The sequence below is a fragment of the Psittacula echo genome (assembly GCF_963264785.1).
Source record: "Psittacula echo genome assembly, chromosome: Z".
NCBI lineage: Eukaryota > Metazoa > Chordata > Aves > Psittaciformes > Psittacidae > Psittacula > Psittacula echo.
Genome location: NC_137742.1, coordinates 98,573,726 through 98,595,372, shown reverse-complemented (window position 1 = coordinate 98,595,372; position 21,647 = coordinate 98,573,726).

Sequence of the window (21,647 nt, the reverse complement as noted above, 5' to 3'; positions counted from 1 at the left end):
ACAAAATAAAAGGCTCAGTAGCAGTAGTGAGCATTGCCTGTTCCTGTGCAAGGCATATGGCTGTATTATGAGAGTCTGTACCATGATGCATATACACATGCCAAATTAAAACTGCATAGGCAATTACAGAGGAAACCTTAATCCTGGTACCTCCTGGTTGTTGAATCCTTACTTCACAAAATTAATGTCCTTTTGTTTATACATCTGGGGAGACTTAACATCAGTGCTTTACACTGCACAACTCCCCAAGGGTAGGAGCTTGTTACCTTAGGGCTGTGCAAACCTATGAAAAGGAATGGTCCCAGACCAAACACTCTATAATTTAAATAAAACAATGAATTTGATGGGTGCATATAACAAGCATGTGAGAGGTGCTGAATGAAAAACGTTTCCCTCAAATTTAGTGATCTCTCCTGTCCCATGTTAAACCTAAAATGCAGCAATTAATTGATAGTGATAGAAGATGTTCATACATTGTTCAGCCCCAGCTTTGTACTGATACTGAACAGGTTAACGATTCTTCAATAATCACAAACAGCATCCTTTTCTACAGTCAATTTCCTTTAATAAGAACTGTTTGTATCATATTAAAGAAAAACAAAACATAGAATCATAGAATAGTCATAGAATCATCTCCTACCAGTTCAATGGAAGCGGGGAGTAATGTATCATAGGGTGCCTACTACAGGAGGGCTCTGAGCCTGGAGCCACCCAAAAATTCAATAGAACTGTCCTACTAATAGCTTTGAAACCAAAATTCTTGAGACCTTCTTAAGTTTCCCTATGAAATCCTGTCATGCTTTTCCTGACCAATCAAAACAACAAAGTACAAGTCCATACAAGTCAAAGAGCTGCAGGAAAACCTGGTGCAAGTTGAAAAACAAAAATTCCAATGTTGGTGGGCTTCAGAGCTGGACTACTGTGAGCTCTGTGAAAATCTAACAAAGCAACCACCTAATGTTCCTACAGCACACGTAAACAGAAAGCCATGTCTGCAGCAACTGGACTAGTTTTCTTCTATGGGGCTGCTACTGCTTTAGCCAGACCACATGCACAATGAAATAAAACATATCTTTGTCTTTCCTTGGCCTTGATTCTTTCAGAATTAAGCACAACATGAAGCTCAGACCTGGGGAGGTCATGGGCAGAGCTACATGCAGGCTGCCTTCTCATGCATACTCACCTTTGTTAGCAGCAGCAGAAGTAAAAGTTAACAAAGATTTCTATTACTCCTTTTACCCTAAGCCTTCTCACACCAGCTTTATGCCTCTTCAGCAAAAGGTCAGCCTTTTAAAGCATGATTTAAAATGTGAACCCGTAAAAAGAGAAGAGCAAACCCACAGAGATCCTGGATGTTTAAAGTACACTCATCTGTAAACAGTGCATTCCTCTTGTGTCAAATGCATACTCTTTTGCTGAGATCTGGTTATTTTGTACTCTTCTGTGAGATATCTTTATATGGAAAAAACTGGTGCAAGTGATACCTCAGAGGAGACAATGAAGGAACTAAGATCACAATCATATTCTTCTACAAGACAACTAATGAGATTGAGTCTTAATGAAGGTCCTTAAAAACAGTGACACACTTAAAGAATATGCCTTGGGAGGGGGAGATTGAACATCTCCAGATTCTCATGGATCTGCTAGATGAGATGCACATGCTTTCCTGCTGCTTCCCCAATAGCACAGAATAACTGAGGCCTCATGCAATATTCTCCTGCTGCTCTCAAAACTCCACTTTTAAGCAGTCCCACAGTCTGGTGCCATTCTGAAGAAAAGTCCTATTAGGCCATAACAGCCTCTCATGGCAACCCATGAAAGCTCAGGCCTGCAGCAGACTTGCCACAAGGCACAGGTTAGACAATTTGTGAGCATTAAATAATAACAAAGCTGAATGCATGTAAACTGCAGGAATTTCACTTCTCACAGAACACAGCATTGCTTGAGGCTTGGTAATACCAACCCCCTGGATGTGGTGACTAAAGTATTTAATGCTCAGCAGTTCACCTCTGGAAGAGCTTGAAAATGGAGGTACATTAAGGAAGGATGTTTCACTGCTTTCTTTCATCATCTTCCTCTGTAAGGAGCCCTGAGTGATCTACAGGATAAAACAGCTGGCAAATGTGTATGGAAAAGTAACATACTGCTACTGCAGCTTCTGCAAACACTGGATATGTGGGAAGGAAACCTCTCCCCACTCCTCTGTCTGGTGTAGTCAGGAGATCAGTAAAGACAAAGTTGTTGCTTGCAGGCAAGCTGTGTTGCAATGCACCGACCTGTATGTGTTGTGCTAAGATTCATTAGGTTTACTGACATTGTATAATATTCTTACTGTAGCCATAGAACACTTCAGTTCTCCAACTTTGCATCCACTGAAGCTTTTAAAATCCTGTGAATTTATCTCCAGTCATTTACAGAGACATTTTAATGGATAAAGAGACATCATTATAGATTTCTTTACTTCAAACAACAGGGAAGCAGAGTACCCACTGGCAAAAAACAAAGCCAGAAACAAGAGAAAAATTCTCTAAGGGACCAGGAAAATACAGTTCTGCCTAGAGATAATACTTTTTATTTAAAGCTATTATTGTCTAGATTTTCCAACTGAGCCTTCTGCTGTGTGAAAACGGGCTGCATGTTGTGTATGTTTGGGGTTTTGCCGTTGTTTTCCCGGGGATGTTTGGCGTCCTAAAGGAATATGCAAACTACAGATGGTGCCCAAAGCAAGGATATGTGGAATGTAGCTTGGAGTGCGATGCAAACGGAGTGCCTGAAAGCCTCCTTTTCTGCTCATGCAGGCCAAGGGAGCAATCAGAGTAGAAAGACTCTTTGCTCCTATTATGTTATATCAGACTGTTTGCTGAAAGACTTCATTTGCCTTTTTTGTCTCTTCCTCACTTTCTTCAAAACCCTAAACATTTAAAAGCTCACTTGAATACTGGAATGTGTGGTGCATTCTTGTCTTGCCTGATGGGACAATGTCTGTGCCATGGGGGTTGCTGAGGTAATTCTTTATTGACCCTGAGTAATTCCAGGAGCTTATTGTATAAAATTCCAGTGAACTGTATTGTGTGAAAACAATGCTTAATTTAATATCTGATTTAATTAACTTCTGAATTCTCTGTGCTGAAGAATGCAAACATGGAAAAAACACACTCTAGGTTATAGCAGAAGCATTTTATGGGCTATACTTGCTTTCCAATGGCTTAAGCTGTTTTTAAATTCTTATTTTGGGTTTGTATTTAAGAATTTTTATTTACAATTCGAGGTCACTGTATCATCTTTGGGATTTATTTATCTTCTACTTTTGCTTTTGTTTGTCAAAAAAAGAGTGCATTGTCTAAATTAAAACATCATAATTCTAGTAAATGAAGAGGGACTGGTTTTTGCTGTCTGCAATCCCACATTGAGGCATCTACCACCTCTTCTGTACTAAGTTCATTTATACCATTGCTGCAACAAAACAAGAAACCAGAGCTGATTGGAACAGAAATGTCTTACCTTGCAAAAAATATTGACAAATATTTCAAAGAAATATTTGAAAAGAAACACTTCGGATCAAGATAAAAACATAAAGTGTTTATTATTTTGAAGAAAAAAATCTGAAAAATACCTTTTCTCCAACAGTTGATTCAAAATTTTAAATAAAATCAAGTCTTTCTAAGGTGAGGCATATCCAAATGGAACATTCAAACACTTTGAAACTTCATTGTCTCTATCTTCTTAAAGAATTGGTTGGAATAGACAACAGTCACTTAGCTATTGTCACAAACCCTCTTTTAGAACCCTTTGTCCTAAGCCCATATAAAGCCTTATAGCATTGTGCAAGATGCCAGCTTATTTTTACTTCATCAGCTGCACGGACAGCTAAAAAAGGTCAGACAGGGCATGTGATGTGACCCAAGCATGAATGTTTTTAAAAATGTATACATTCAACTTCAGAAAAAGTTGAAGCTCTGTAATATTTCTTGCATGTTATTTAACACCTATGTGATAGCAGTGCAAGGAAAGAGAAACTGAGTGATTTAAATGCAGTCAGAACATGAAGTTGCTGATGTAGCAGCAACATTCGTGTATCTTGAAGATGTACAACTTCTGGAATACAAGTAATCAAATTTGCTAGATAATTTAATTCAGATGTTTTGTGGTTACTGGAAAACAAACAAAGACCACAAACTGAGAGAAAGGCCTAAATATCCTCTAATGATTTATTAGGAAAACTTTCAGCCTACATAAGTGATCCTATAAAATTGACTTAATAACTGATATACAGAGCACAGTAAAGCCAGACATTTTTGTCTTACAGTTCAGTGTAACCATATCCTACAGCAATATTCTGAAAACTCCAGCAGATGTTCTTTAAATAAATTGTTTCATGAAACATGCTGCTCTTTTGAGAGGAAATGTCCTTTTGATTGGGCTGTAATGGAGATACTTTACTAACTTCAATGGATAGCAGAAAGAAAACTATAACCATATTGATGAAAGCAGACATTTTTAGTTCAAAAGCAATAATAACAATAGACTGAAGACTTTAGTGAGATGAAAATTTATTCCTTGGTAAAACTCCACAGCTACAACTGCAAGAACAGCAAAATGTTCTTTGTTTGGAGCGATGGGATACACTGATCTCAAACTACAGTCAGTGTGCCGTGACACCTAACTGCAAGGGGAGCCAACACTCAAGTGCGTGTTCTGAGTGTTCCTCCCATTGCAAGTACAGAGTGGGTTCTCTGATGGTTCAATAGTCTTGGTACCACAGGTGGGAAAAAGGAGACTTGATCCTCTGCGTATTACCAGGGCACCACGTTACAGCAAGGGAGTATGTACAAGCCTAGTCTGACAAGTGTATGGGTGAATGGGAAAGACTCTACTGATTTCAGTGATCTTTGGTAATTTATTAAAGGACCAATAACCTTTAAAACTGAGTAAAAGCAACAGAAGACTTTAACTTGGGTGAAATGAATGATGTAATATTGACAACAGTTCCCTTAGTCAAGGAGATTTTCTTTCCATGACAGTTAAAGACAATTCTGTTTTACACTAAGAACTTCATGAATACACTGTTAAAATGATTATTTGCTTGTAGGTTGCACAAATAGATCTACTCAACAACATGCCTTGCCTCCTGTGTTTTTTGAAAATCCTTTGTGTGCAGGTGGATTTCAGGCTGTATCAGCCACCTGGGTAAGAACTCCATTTTCAAGAGCCTTTTTTTATTTTTCACTCAAAAAGTGAACTTTTCAAAGCCTTGTATGAAAACCCTAAAGCTCCAAAATAGCCCGGACAAAGCTCTCAAAGTTTAATGGGGATTTTGACTTAAAAAATTAGTCAGCTCTTCATATCCTTGAAGATTGTACCATGCTGAGATGAGCAACTAATTATTTAAGCAATTAAATCTCTCTCAACTGATTTGCTTGCTACCGTGATGTTCAGCTCTCTTGAGAATGACTCTCCTGTGACATATTCTTTGGGAATGGACTGTCTTCTGGGTCCTGCAAATGGCTGTACTGTGATCATACCATGGAATAGATAGTAATATTAATCAGTATTAGAAAAGTGCCCTCTGCTAGGCTAAAAATGTGTGGAATATTCAATTTACTCATTAAGAGATGACATTCACAATTATTATTAAGCAGACCATATATATTAATTATTCGATGTTAGGTTCTCTGTAAAACAGAGGTGATATTTCTAAGAAAACTCATTGGTTGATGTATATAAGAAAGTGACAGATAAGAGCTATGTTATCAGAGATGTATTTTCCCTGTAAAATAACAATAACTTAATTAGTATTTCAAACATGCAGGACTGCAGATCTAATTTTTTAGTATATGCTGCTGTTTGTAATAGCTATCTGACATGCCCCCAGTACACCTCTACATCCTTTTCATGTATTTATAAGTTCACTGTCAGTTCTTGATGACAATTTCTTTCAACACTGGGTGTGTTTTTTGTCTGTGAGTATACAAGTTTCTGTTTGGCTTAGGTTATTAAAAAAGCACAAAGATGTCTTAGACCTCTGACCTATTTTCAAAGAATCATAGAATCATAGAATAGTTTGGGTTGGGAAGGACCTTACGATCATCAAGTTCCAAGCCACCTGCCATGGGCAGGAACACCTCACACTAAACCATGCCACCCAAGGCTCTGTCCAACCTGGCCTTGAAAACCACCAAGGATGGAGCATTCACAACCTCCCTGGGCAACCCATTCCAGTGCCTCACCACCCTCACAGTAAAGAATTTCTTCCTTAGATCCAATCTAAACTTCCCCTGTTTAAGTTTGAACCCGTTACCCCTTGTCCTGTCACTACAGTCCCTGATGAAGAGTCCCTCCCCAGCATCCTTGTAGGCCCCCTTCAGATACTGGAAGGCTGCTCAGGTCTCCACGCAGCCTTCTCTTCTCCAGGCTGAACAGCCCCAACTTTCTCAGCCTGTCTTCATACGGGAGGTGCTCCAGTCCCCTGATCATCCTTGTGGCCCCCTCTGGACTTGTTCCAACAGTTGCATGTCCTTTTTATGTTGAGGACACTAGAACTGCACACAATGCTCCAAGTGAGGTTTCAAGAGAACAGAGTAGAGGGGCAGGATCACCTCAGAGTGATTTCTGCAGAGGCTGAAGTCAGATAAAGCAATAGAAAAACATTTTACACTCCTCTGATTGAAACACAGTACCTACAGTTACAGAGCAGCAGGCACAGCATGTTGGAATTATTTTCTCTGACATTTGGTATTACCACTTTTCAGAGCAGGTGAAGCCCACTCTGGTGCAGAAGTCGATGAAATGATGTTTCTCTGCATGAGCTGGCTTTGTGTGGAAAACACCAATGTAACAGCTTTGCAGGAGTCAGTGCATTATATTTTGTCAGCAGAGAAAAGGTATTCATGGCACTAGCAATCAGTAGTGTGGTTGGACCAGAGAGGAGACCACACATAGGGTGTGTGAATACACAGATTAATTGACCTTAAAATATTGTGTATGGGGCACAAAGAGCCTGTGGTTAAAATTCCCAGTGTGTTGATTCACATAATGTCTCTGAGTGGGAACATGTGGCTGTACTGTTCAAAACGTTTTGCTGCATATTCTTTTTATTATTCCAGTGGACAATCTCTGGTTTGCTTATGCTTGATATGATTTCTCTTCACATCTCTGGTTGGGCTGAATAAGCTAAACCTTTTGCCATTTAGCAAAACAATAGTGATTTATGTTCTCTTCATTATTTATTGACATTCATTTCTGCCTCAGGGACATTTTATATTTGGTAACTGATAGATTTAGGTTTCAGCTCTAGGAAACCTGTTCAGTGATGTCTCTGAGCCACATGTTTGAGATATAGGAGCATAAACATGGCATGAATAGAGAATTTTACTAGAAACTGTTATCATAGGTGTAGAATGATGTAAGTAAAGGTCCATCAGCCACTAAGGCTGCCCCTGGCAAGCTGCTGAAATACAGCAAGAAACAAGCACCTAATAAACTCTGAATTTCTATAATGAAGGTACTTCATAGAAGTATCAGTATTTGCTTTTTACTTCAGAGATGAATAGAAATTACTTGAATTCATCAGGAATGTATGTATGATATACCAAGCACCTGCATTTGTGCTCATTTTTGTAGTCATATATATTTTAGTGGAGCTATTTGTATTTTCTAGAAGAAAAAAAAAAATACACAGAGACTTTTTATTAAAAAAAAAAAAAAGTAGATGTAGAAATTGCAGTGAAGAGAACTTTAAAGTCACCCCCAATTCCTGTATGTGATGTGATTGGTAAATGGTAAATTTGCATTTGATCTTTGAAAACAACTTAGGAGAAGAAGTTCAGAAGCTCAAAACCCTCTAAAATCCTTTCCTCTAGAAACAATTCAGACTGTTTGGGGAAGGTTTTCATTTAATCATTGACATCAGACATCTCTTTTATGTGTTTGGCAAATTGTTACTTTTTTTTTATTTTGATTTGATTAATTAGGTCACAATGAAGGCATTGGAATAAAATAGACTGATTACTTCTTCCATTGTTTGAAAAATAAGCATTTGGTTTGAGATCACATTTTTGTACTTCAGTTCATGAGAATATACCTTCACAGGTCTTGATTTTTGAAGGTTTATTTGCAAAATGACCAACATATTTATGTTCAGCTTTCTTTATTTGCGTTTATGATTTCTTTTCTATTAATCAATATTATTACAACTATGTTCATATTCTTTGAAACATACTGTTTAGCAACTTTCAACTGCTGAGCCTTCTGTTAATAGGTTGATGAGAAACTTGTCAAATTTGTGAGGAAAAAGAAAGAAAAACATACCTTTTTTTTTCTTAACAATTTTAAATCTTTCTACCTCATGACACACAACTTGTACGATCATTAAAGAGTTCTGTGACATAACTAGGTGAAATTATGAAAACATATGGGGTGAGAGTATTACAAAGTGATGACAGCTAATTCCTAATTTCGTCATTCATTATATTTCTTGTCTTTAAGAACAGCTTGAGATAAGCTCATTCTTGTGGTTGATGAATTCTTAGTTAACATGTTGCTGTCTTTCTTGAGATGTGTACTCTGCAATATGTTAACCAATGGAAAACCTGTCTGAACTAAATAAAATAAGGATAACTTAGGACATGTTGAACCCATGCAGAAATCCCCCTTCCCCCTCTTCCACATCTGCATAAGGAACGAGCCATGAGTCAAACCAGGAAAACAAGTTTGACAATGCTCCATTTGCAGGCCCAAGGAATAAAATGGAGAAAGATGGAGTGAAATAACGAAAAAACCCAGCTACAAACAAAAGTTTAGATTGTTTACTGTTAGATTGCTGTTTAGATTTTTTTTGTGTAGCCTGTGAGTTAGGTTAATTTGACATCGCAATTTAAAGACGAGAGACGAAGAGGAAAAAATCCTCACCAATGGCCTTTGGCATGACTTTTGCACTCCACATTAAAGTAACAACTTTTGTATGTGTTGGTAATCATAGTAAGGGGTGGTTCTACAAAGCCTAATTTCAGCTATCTACTTTCTTGATTGCACGTTATTATTGAACGACAACCTGTGATCAGATACTGAAATAAGTATTCACTTATTTCAACTCTCAGTCGAAAGTGGGCCTGGAGTCAACTCTCCATCAGCTCTCCATCATCAGCATGTTCCTTTATTTTAAGATTTTTAATATATTTTATGGTATGTAGTGTTTTCACATTAACATTTAAATACCTAACTTTCTATCTTGGTTTAATCTTATTCTTATATCCTCAGCCTTTCGTGACATTACAGTTATCTGATAAATGCACAGTTCTCTGTTTCCTTTGAAGTAGTAAATTATAATGCAATATGGATTAGATTTTTTGTAGCATATCTTCCATGAAACACAAATTGTGAGTTTCTCGAGAGTCTGGGTAAACACTCTGAATTAAGCTGCGAGGTCTGGTTTAACACTTGCTCCAAGATTATGGAAGCAAATTATCCTTGCCTGGTTTTAAGAAGTATCAGCCACAGATGCATGAAGGCAGCATATGAGCTAGAATATTCACAACAAGCAGCATTTAATTTGTTTTCTGTGAAGAGTGATTTCATCATTTAAAAGCAAAAATTGTCCCTGCTCTAAGTGCTGTCAATCCATACTAAAAGGAAGTTCCAAATCCCCAAATTTTACTTTTTAGGTCAAAGATTTCATGCTTATTATCAGCTTTAGTGATGATAGTAAGATGGAGGTAATGTCCCAAGTTCCTTGAAATCATGTGGTCATTTAAGGATGTTACGTTTCACCTAAAAAAAAAGTTTACATCCTGTAGTTGTAAAAAAAGGCCAAAGTCTACAAAAAACTACAGCAAATAACCCGTGCACAACGGACTTCTGCTACATAAACCCTCACGCAAACATGAGTATTTAACAATTTAATGACTTGTACGTTTCTCTCATGATTTTTGAGATGGCTCTCATACATCTGATTTGATGTGAAATGCTAAAGTTAGGGCTGGAATGGTGCCTTGGCTTTCTCTATGTTCTGGTAACATGGATGTCTGGATAGTGAGAGGTGGTCTAAATCTGTTTATAAGGAGCCCTAGGATTACATACAAGAGAAACATACTTGTATCCATACTCAAGACTACAAAATCCAAAGAGTGTGAAAATTAATGTTTCCTATAGCATCTGAAAAACAAATATTCCAAAAAAAAAAAAAAAAGGAACAAAAGAAAAAGGAAGATATTTCATGAGCTAGAAGTTCAATGAAGAGGGATGTTGTCTGAAGATTTGTAAACTCTATAATTCTGCCCTTGGCTCTCACATCATCAAACTCTGTGACATTTACAGGGATTGCAGTGAAAATAGTTTTGAAGCAAATAGCGATACCTTCACTGCAGTCTTCAACTCCTGCTTGGGGAAAATATTCTGTTTGCACTGTGCATAACTGGCTAGGTTTCCTTAATGGATACCTCCAGCAAACTGATCTGTTCTTGTTCTGGACAATTGTTTAGAAGCTTATGGCCCATGCCCCATTCCTAATAATGTTTTCCACTCCACAGAGAGTCGGGTGGTGCCTTTAGGAAATGTGTGATTCAGTCATTCCGATTCTCTTCATTTATGTTTCATTGAACTGCAGAAAATCTCCAGTCATCACAATGTCACTTCCATCTCTTTAACAGCCTGAAATATTTATTAAACTCATTAAGCTCCAGTCTTGGTAGCTAATTACAACAAACGTATGTTTATGAAAACAAATCTAGCCATGAAGATTAAATTTAAATGAGTGCTAAAAACTCCTTGCCTTCGGAGATTTTTGTTTTTCCTCTTTTTAATTTGTCATGCTGATTTTTAAAGCTTCCTAGTTATTCTGGTAACATTAGCACTGTTGATAATAACAGACACTGTTTGTCTTGGAGAAGTGCCAGTATTCTAAGTACATGTCTAATTTGTCCAGACAATTTTAAAGTCTCTTGAATTTAAATTATATGTTTAACCTGAAGAGTTACAACAGATAATTAGAGATTAAAATTTGGGATGAGAATTTTTTAAGTGAAATGAACTACCAGAATTCTTTGAAGTTAAGGGCACTGAACAAGTTCTACCCCTTTTAGCATAATGGTTGTCACCAACCCATGTATTTAAGCAAGGCTCTCAGGGAATTTGGCATGTGGACTTGATATTATTTAAAGGTTCCAGCAGATCTTGTGTAGCTGATTTTGAGGCCACTGCTAGACTTAAACCTGTTTGTGCATATTTACTGTTGTAGGAAAACACTTTGCCATTGCTGGGGACTGGAGCACCACCCAAGTTAGACCTCCTCCAGGAACTAACAGGCTACAGGGATGGGCTCTTTTGGCTGTGATAAGTGGCATTCTAGAGTGGTCTTCAATCTTCCACTGTCTTCCACAACAAAATCCTCAGTAAGGTGCTTTTTCAGCAAAGTCCTCCCATGAAGATAGAACAGTGTGTTTAGGCTGCTGTAGGAAAGGATTAATTGTCTCCATTTCTACTTGTGAGCATTTCCGGAAGCCGTCCCCAAAAGTATCAATGCACCTATGCAGTGACTCCCCAGGAACCACTGGAGCAATTTTGTGTGCATAGGCTCTACGCAGCTTTCTTTGAAAGCACTCTTTTCTCTCCTTCAACAGAAAGGGAGGAAGCTCGTTCCCTCAAGATATTCTGTCTGTAGGATTTACTAGCTATTACAGCTTGTTTATGGGTGTAGACAATATCAGACACCCAGATTGGTTTAAAAAGCCTCTTGAATTGCTTTATATTCTCTAGACAAAATTTGCAATGGATGCGCATTGCTCCAGTTCTTTGGATCTGTACACTCTGAGCTGGCGTGAAATTCTGTCTAGCAGTAGGTTTCAACAAAACATGACTTCAGTCGAGCTATACTGGTTCACACCAGCAAAGACTCTGGGGAGAATCTGTCCCCCTGTTCACAGCAGGGAGCCTGTGAAGTCTCACTGATACTTTTAGTAAACTGATATCCAGTTTTACTACAAACACATTTGCTGTGAAGCAGTGTGAAATTCAGGGCTCTGCAAAAGAGCTGTCAGTCGTGGATTAGCAGAACATGAGTCAGGAAGATTCTCTCCTCAATGAGAAAGGTAGTGTAGGAATTTTTTGTTGTTTATAGACTTTCACTTTAGTTTCAGTAAAGGATTTGAAGCATGTGCTAAACTGAGCCTCATGACTTGGTAATGATGGGACTATAATGCCACACTTCAGTGATGTAACACTTGGCATTACGGAATCTCCGTGTTTCAATTATATAGCAGCATGAAAAAATCTGAAACACTATAAAAGATAGCAGCCGATCTAAGAAAACAAGGCATAAAGAAATAGTAGTTATATGACAAAGCGTTGTTTTTAAATAGCATCTTTCAGCTTGAGAGTCAAAAGGTGGCAGCCAGAGATTCTTAAAAAGACAAAAAGCCTCCCACAATGCAAATGGAAATATCCATTGATTTTTTAAATACAGCTGCTTCCTTCTTAATTTAAATGTCAATGACTTTGTCTTCTACTTTTTCTATAAATTTAGTTCAGCAAATCATAGAATCATAGAATCATAAAATCACAGAATCCCAGAATGGTTTGTGTTGGAAGGGACCTTAAAGCTCACACAGTTCCAGCTCCCTCCCATGGGCAGGGACACCTTCCACTAGAGCAGGTTCCTCCAAGCCATGTCCAACCTGGCCTTGAACACCACCAGAGATGGGGCAGCCACAGCTTCTCTGGGCAACCTGTGCCAGTGCCTCACCACGCTGTCTGTAAAGAGTTTCTGTTTAAAGCTTAAAGCCATTCCCCCTTGTCTTATCACTACATACTTTTGTGAAAAGCCTCTCTCTAGCTTTCTTGTTGGCCTCATTAGGCACTGGGAGCTGCTCTAGGGTCTCCCTGAAGCCTTCTCTTCTTCAGGCTGAACAAGCCCAGCTCTCTCAGCCTGTCTTCATAGCAGAAGTGCTGCAACCTTTCAATCATCTTTGTGGCCTCTTCTGGACTTGCTCAAGCAGGTCCACTTCCTTCTTATGTTGGGGGACCCAGAGCTGAATGCAGTATGAGGGCAGAGCCAGATGCCCTGGAAGCAACTAAGAACCAGCATGTTAACCTGACGACTGGTGTTCAAGGCTCGCTGCTGACATCTGCTGGGTGGAATTTCAGGTTTACTGGCATTGGGAATTTTGTCTTGACTTGTTTCTTGGCTGCAGTGGAGTCAGGATATAAAATGTTACAGTGGTGTAGAACAGAACAATTCCTTTATGCACACACTAGGTCTAGCATATCCTTTAGATATGATATGATATATCAAGTTCCACCATTTCCACACTGTGTGCTTTTCAGGCTAGAGCATGCAGACAGACTGGATGCAAAAGTCACCAGCTAAGTGTTTCTGGGTTTGTGACTGCCTGAATCCTACCCTTTGAATTCAGAAAGATTGCTTTTCATTATTTTCATGATGTTTTAAAAAATACTTGTGGGTATGCTTTGAGTTTGATTACTTATGTTAACTTGGAGTTGAACATGGAGTGTCCCTCTGGCATTGTATGCTGTAATGAGACAGATTTTAGGAAGAAGTAGCCTTATTTTTCTTTTTAATTGAAAGAAAAATGAGTCAGATAAGATATCATGCCTTGATAGCCATCAGTGAATGTTGCCAAATAAAATCACGTTTTGTCTTAAAGTGTTTCTGGAACTGCCAGTCAATAAGTATATGCAGAACTTGGGTCATGGTACAGCGACATCAGACAGGGTTCAGAGAAGTAGGCACAAAGACAGTGTAGCTTTTGGAGGTGCAGTTCTTTGTCAAACTAGAGTAGCATGTTTGACTAACCATTCCAAACGCAGTTATTTTCTCTAGTATGCCAAAATATTAATGGTACGTTGCTGAGGGTAGAACTACTTCATCATTTGACATTCCAGTTTTATAGTCCAGGACAGGGAATGGGTGGATGTACAGGAAGCGTACCTTCTGGGGATCCAAACATTTCAGTCACTCTTGAATATGAAGGGCTGTCTTTCCACATGTGAGGACTGTAGAGGCTGTTCAAACTACAAATACATTGAAGTGCATTTCCAAAATTGCTTAAAGTCCTTAAAATCTATGTTTAAGGTTGAGATTTTTATTGTATCCTCTAAAAGAATATAGCTTATTGTTTTTTTAATGTTTCAAGGAGTATCTTTTGCTCTTGAGCACCAGCACTTATTTCCATCCTCTTTAGAAAAGAGTGGACAGTGACATATCTTTCTAATCTCACTCCACTCAGAGCAATAAAATGGAATTCTCCTTTTCAAGTATCTATGGATTAAGTTTTTTTTCTTTTACTCAGTATGAATGATATCTTCAGATGTTTCTATAATGATACCAAATGAAACTTGTGTTTACAAAATTTACCTAGGACTGCATCTGACTTCTTCCAGGTATGTCCACTTTTTCCACCTAGATTTGTTGTCCAGTTAAAACTGGGGTAATGGGATGACTGTTTAGGGCTCTGATGAACTGATCAGGGCCATGTGCAGATGTATCTATTGCATATGGTCAGGTCTATTCTACAGTATATGAACAATGGATCATATGCATTCAGGTTGCATGGGATCTAATGTGTTTACTGAATAGGCGATCTGTGTGAGCACAGTAAATCCAATTCACTCTGAACTTACTCTATGTGTATAAATCAAAGACGCATCCCAGACACATTAGTCTCACTGCGTTTCATTTTGTCTGGGAAAACCTGGACAGAAATATGGTAGCCCTAAGCTTCCCACATTCCACACTCCACACACACAAGTAATAGGTTCATGTCTTGAACCCTTAGTCTCTCTTGGGCTTTCCATTATTGTTGATACAACATATAAATCTCAGGTTAAGTGTTGCCCTGACTTTGCAGTTATTTGCGATTTTCCTATAGGCTCAACAGTCTTTAAATCCTTCTGAGTCACTTACTAGACTTTTAGGTGGGAAATAGCAGATGAGCCTTGGTTTAGCTCTAAGAATGATTCTGTAGAAATTTCTTCTCTGTGTAGTGCCTTGGTGTATGACAAACCACTCCAAGTGATTTTTTGCAGACGTGGGCATTGTTCTCTTTGTTTAATGTTCTCTGCTGTTTTCTTAGCCAAGTTGCTTTGGTATTTATTAATTGAGAGTTGTAAGTAATCCAGTTAATCTAACACTTAATCAGCAATTTCAAATCAACACTTGAGAGGGAACATGCCCAAAGGCAATTGTTATTTATTCTGGTCAGGTAATTCCTTTCTAGGTTGTTTAAACAGCAACATGTTTTCTGTAACAATAAGGCTACCCAAATCAGGAAAGGAGTTTGCAGAAGTCTGGTTTTCTGTTTCTTTAAAAGCCTAGCTAAGTAGACTGACTGCTTAGTGTGATAATGATAATCAAGTATTAAGATGAGCATATAGCAGCATAATTAAGAATATGCAACACTGCACTGTAAGGTCCAGGCATCTGGTAAGTATTAGATTTGCTCGTTATACAAAATCATGAAGATACAAACCACTTTGACAGATCTGATAGGGAGAAGAAAGATGAATACATTACCATTTAAGCTGCCCTTGTAGCACTGAGAAATCCTGTAGTGCTTTCCACTTAAAATATTTCAACATCAAAAGCCAAACATTTGGCTCTCAGGGAAAAGTTCTCATATTTACATGTATCACTCTTTGCTAAATTCTCCCTTAAGTATTTTAAGTATTTTATTCCTTTGTGGTGGAAATATCAACTACACTGCTCACATTTGGATTTTAGGAGATTTCTCCATTTGGAGTTTTGGACTAAGAGTAAGTCTTGATATTCCAAAAAGTCCAGTAGTCATGAGGCTCCATAGTAGAGTTACTTCTGGGCAGCCCATAAGGAAGACGTTAGAATAATCTCACTGAAATATGAAAACCTGAGCTATAATAAAAGCACTGTGATAATTCAGGGGCTAGCATATACAAGCCACATTTGTAGTTAATAAACAACCAAGCTTTAATCACTGCAAGCAGATTGCTCCCTTTACAGCTATAAGAAAAGTGCTTTGAAAGTTAAGCAGCACAGGTACTTAGTGAAAAATCTGACATTAGAGTTTTATATTATACCTCGTCATGTTTATCAACAAGGTAAAGCCATCACACAAGCCTCCACTCTCCCTTTTCTTCCTCCTCCCAAGAACAACAACCTGCACACTACCACAGCATTAAGCTCTATTTAGTGAATTGTTATAGCAGGTTTTTCCTGGATCTAATAAGGCAAGTGTCTGCAGCTCCAGAATAAAGGGGGAAACTGAAGAAAGCTTTGAATTTCAAACATCTTTCAGTGAGGAATTAGTTTTAAAAGACATACAACAAACAATAAGCCATGAAATAAGTCCAGACACCATCATTCAGGGATAGAATATGCTATGAAACTGGCAGGCATCCAGGCCAGAGCCAGGTGCCTGTCTTGGATTGGATTCAAGTGGCCTTAGGCCACCTACAGAGCTTTCAGGTAAAACCTGGAAGCCGCTCACCTCAGTATGCCCTACCTTACTTCTATTTCAGGTACTTGTGAAGGATTCCCAGATGGCTGGCCCTCTTCCAAAATAATGTGCTTTCAGATCGCATTGTCTCTATACTGTGATGAAGCAGGTTTCAGAAAAAATGTATCTGGAAACCAGAGGCTTAATAAACTGCCCATTTTCCTCTGTTTGCAAGGACATAATTTTACTCATGAGAACAGCATTTATGTCTTGCTGCTCTTGACACCCTCAGCATGTGATTGTGAATCAGCAAGACAAAAGGGTAGAAAGGGACACAAAAGGTAGATCCTGAAAAAAAAAAAAAAAAGAAGAAAATAATAAGCTTGCAGCTTAGTTTATTATAGGCCATAAAAAAATGAAAGTAATTTGTTGTGCTAATTCATCTTTTACCTGTCACATTCTTTTGTTGACTTTTAATTCCACTTTATTCTGGCATACAAAAATAAGCCAAGGTAATTCGAGTTGTAGACATTAGTGGATATACTTCTGACTGCAAATAATTTTTGCTGGACCATGGCTAAGTCCTAGACATGTGATGCTTTCCTCTGAAAGATCCCATGTATATCCCAGCACACATCATGCAGTGTGTGACTCCAGTTTCATACCGCGAGGGCAGCAGGCAGTGCTAGCTGGCCTGGCAGAGCTAGAGTCAGCGCATTTCTTCCTGCTACATGCAACTCAGTAAAACTATCCTACAAGCATGGGTAAAAACTAATCAGGTTACCCTCAAATAGACTAATCAGTTTCAGTTTCTGGTTATAAAGTTCTAGCACAATGTTGCAGTGTCTGCGTTGCCAAGAAGGTTTAAATCTCATTTAAATTCAAGCTAAAAACCCGCCTGCTCTCATTAAAACTAAAATGATTGAAATGGCCATGAAATCACTTTTATTAATATGACACTCTCAAAGAGTTCATCCATGGAGCAAAACAACAGCACTTTCACAGTACTTGGTATTTCTTAATATACCAAGGAATGGAAGGATTTTGATTATAAGGCACCTACCAGTATACACTGAGCATTGGGCTCGTGAGTATGGATTTTCTGAGTGAAGCTTCAACCTGCATGACTCCCATTTGCATGAATATTCTATTCCATGTTTCTCTTATTTAATATGTCTAAAAATCACTTCTTCCTTAACTCTTCCAGCTATCTTTACATTTGTGCTCCACTACAGCACTGCTTGTCTTAATATGCAAGTTCAGAATTGCCACCATAACAATCTTACTCTACCCTTACTGAATCCAGTGGAAGAGGGACTGTTAATTTCAATGCTACAGGCATACAGCCTAAAATGATTTAATTCCTTTTTCTTCCCAACATCCAGCTCTATTGAAAATAGACAAAAATCAAACACTTTCCACTCAGTATACACACAGAGCAAGATATTATTAAATGTTGTCATAGCAACCGATGCAACACTGAGTTTGTAAAACAACTGTTTGACTCCTCAACATGCTGAAATCACTTTGGAAATCAACACCACAGTCAGGGAATAGTTTTGTTTGCAAATTAGGAATGCAAAGAAGGCTGTGGTAAATTAAAAACTGTAAGCTGAGCTCTTGGGATAGGGACCAATTTTCTGTTCTGCATGTGTTCAGCACCTAGCTCAAGGGGTCCTGTACAACTACTGCTACCATATTCTCTATCTGTTATCATCCTCTTTTGGCAAGAAAAATAGAGGTAAAAATATCCTTTTTTTTTTTTTTTTTTTTTCAGAAAATAAAAGGTAAGCCACGAAGGCCTTGGTTTCCTGGTAAAAATGTATAAAGCAAGTTAAATATTTACAGTATGCAAAGCTGTGAAGTGATTGCTTACTGCCATTGTGGTGCAAAATAGCCTACAAGAAATTAGAATCTGGACCTTAAAAAATACAGCTTTCCAATGTCTAACACAAACCCCACTCTTGTTATGGTACAAGTCTTTCAGTACACAGCAAATAGAGTATCTATGCAGATTTATTAGACAACACCTTCTTTGTATAGTATCGCATGGTGCTGTAAGCCCTTTCTTATAGAAGCAAATATGGAACAGCTCCATAATTCTGTGGGAGACATTTTCCTGTTTGATTGCCAAGCTGTAGTTAAAATTCCCACTGAGAGGTCCATTTTCAGTTAGAAAGAGACGAAGGTGATGGGTCTGGGCAGGCAGCTACAAAAGGAAGATGAACATACACTGAACCAGAAATAAAAGCACCTAATTTTCATAGGAAACAGGCTGATACTTAATTGAAAATGGTTAAACAAAGTATTTGTGGGTGCATTGCAACTATTATACAGAAGGGACTGAAAAGGCTCCTGAACCTTTTCGCAGTCTATGTTCCCAGTGAGAAGGCTGAAGTAACAAAGGCTCATTGATGTGAAAAGGGAGGGAAGTGTTTAATAGAGGAATCCCAGGAGCCCGCCAAAGAAGCATTATCTTGTATTAAAAAAATCTGCAAATAATGAAATTCAGAGGAGAGAGAAGCCAATTTTCCTCTTTGCTTGGCCCATGAAATTAGTAGCAAATAAAAGAAGAAACACATGCAAAAGGGACTAGAGACTAAATCTTCCTAGCAACATTGTTCTCAGGGTATGCTGTTCAAAGGATACAGGGGTTTATGTTCAGAAATGCTGAGCAGGTTCAGCTCCTCTTGGTCTCATCTGGAGCTGTGAATCCTTAGGACTTTGGAAAATTATGTCTCCAGAGTGCACTTGAGATTTTCATCCCACAACTCAGATTCCCACCCTGAAACTAACTGGATACAAGCCGGAAAATTGTCATCAGAGATCTTATCTTATAAAGCAATGCAAACTGGTGCTAACACTTATGGGAATGAGTCACATCAGCAGAAGTTACCTTTCCAGACCAGAAATAAAATGAAAAGTCAGGGTAACATGTCAGGTATGGGTGAGATGAAGCAACACTCATGCGTGTAGGGCAGAAAAAAACAACTGGTAGCCTCTATTGCATGAAACAAGTTTGTTTTGTTTACAGAGATGCAAGAAGAACCAATAAGAAATGAATGAGGTGCCACTTCATCCCAACGCCATTTGTTTTGGGGGTGGAGTAACCTTCTACATTCCTATCATGGAAGAGAGAGGTTGAAACTTCCATGTGGATTTTCTTTCTTGGCATGGTTTATCCTTTTCTGGGGTGCAGATGCTGGCTGGCTGTAACAGAGACTGGGCTTTCCTTCCTGCACGTGATGCCAAAGTATGTCTGAAACCAATACTGGTGTCTTAGAAGTAATTTGCAGGGGTTTTAAGTATGTCTTTGTGACTCTGTAGGCTCCACAGCCTTCTGGGTAGAGAGCAAATCGGTGCGTATAAAAAGCATTTTCAAACTGGATCTTTGAACCTGCTGGATCGCACGGTTCCTCCTGTGCCATTTTTGATCCATTGTATAAATACAAATTCTGGCACGTGCACAACATTATAAACTGCATAATTGTTTTTATTAGAGTTCTGTGAGTTTGGAGGTACCTGTGCTTTAATTACACTTGGCAAGGCTCCAGGAAAACTCTTCTAAAATGTAGTGCTTGCAAAGCCTCAGTCGGGCCACCCACAGTGACAGCTTTTATTTTTCTTCTATTAGTGATGGGCATTTTCATCCCATTTTGTTCTGGGTGTGTGACACAGCCCCCATGTACCGAGCTGCAGCTTCCCCTTGTTCACTTCTCAGCCACAAAGTTTGTCGGGACACCGTGGCAGCAGCTTGTGACATGTGGATCCAAGCCAAATGAAAGCTGTTTGTGATGTTTTTAGGTTGTCTTTCTTGCTTCCTTGGTCTCCCCTCCCCCTACTAAAAGTTGCTGGTGACACTAGAAATGCAATTCGGTTAGTTGCTTCTAAAACCTAAGCGTTGTGCAGACTGCAAGAGAAATGCAGAACGCTGCTCTGTGAGGTTTCTATACGTTAGCCGTAAGAATGCAGCATGGAGGTGGTTTTAGTTCCGCTCCTGAGCCCAAATCTCTTGTGCTGCAGGATAGAGCAAGCACAATGCTAACAAGTCAGCAGGATAGCTGGAACTTCGTACTCCATGCCAGAAAGTAGGATGTCCAGCTAGCACAAATAAATGTGTAGAACTAATCAAATTAGGATGGACATGCTGTGCAATACAGAGAAACGCATGTAAGCAGAAAATTGTGTTTAATATTTGTAATCAAAAGCATTTATTTGGGACTATAACAGCCCAGTGCTACGTGCAAATTGGGTGAGGAAAAAATGTAAACATTGTTTCTTTGATTTCATTGGGAGTTAGGGTACAGCAGGAATGCTGGATCAAGCTCCTTTTCCAGTGGCGGTGATTAAAGAGCTATGTGAAATGAATTTAGGGGCTTATTGACAGAAAATATTACTGTGAATGGTGGTGAAAACCTATTCCACAGAGATTACTCTTTAATGCATGGAGTTTGACAGAATTTATAGGGTGCAAACTGAAAACTGTGGGCTTAGAGACCATTTGAATACGTAACTTCAGTCCCAACACTGCATTTTGAGGCTTCTGCAGAAAGCAGAATTTAATGCAGAAACTGGTGAGACAGTGGAATTTTATTCTGTGAACTTTCAGGCCTTCAAGGAACAGGAGTTAATGGAGGAACCACACTAAGGCAACCAGTAGATGTTTTCGTTACTTACACAGTTTCCATGTCAGCTGAAGTACGGTTACCCATAAACAGAATGACCAGTGACATGGTATAGCCCATGCCCTATGTCACTGAGGAATGCAATTAGCCATCATGCAAAACCAACTTTATTACAGTAGCTCATATTATAGACTAAACACTGGTTGGAAATGCAGAAATATGCATTTGGGAACACACTAGGCTAGCATTTTCCATTCCTGAGAATACTGTAGCAGCTTCAGGTTTCATAGCAGTAAATAGAGAAATCATCACAGTTTCTTTTAAAAGCAGCCTTTTAAAATTTGGGGAGAGGGGAAGGATGTGATGTAGGAATGGTTCTGCTGTTAGCAGGCATCACAATAGCATCTGTTACTTTGACAGGGGAGTTGGAACTTGATGATCTTAAGGTCCTTTCCAACCCTAACTATTTTATGATTCTCTGATTCTATAAACCTGCTCCGTGGAAGTAAGAGCTATTGCTAATGCTGTTCCGGCTGTAGGGGAAGCTGACTGGTGTCCTCAGACCACCAGGCTGTCAGGACATGACATGTTCCAGCTGTGC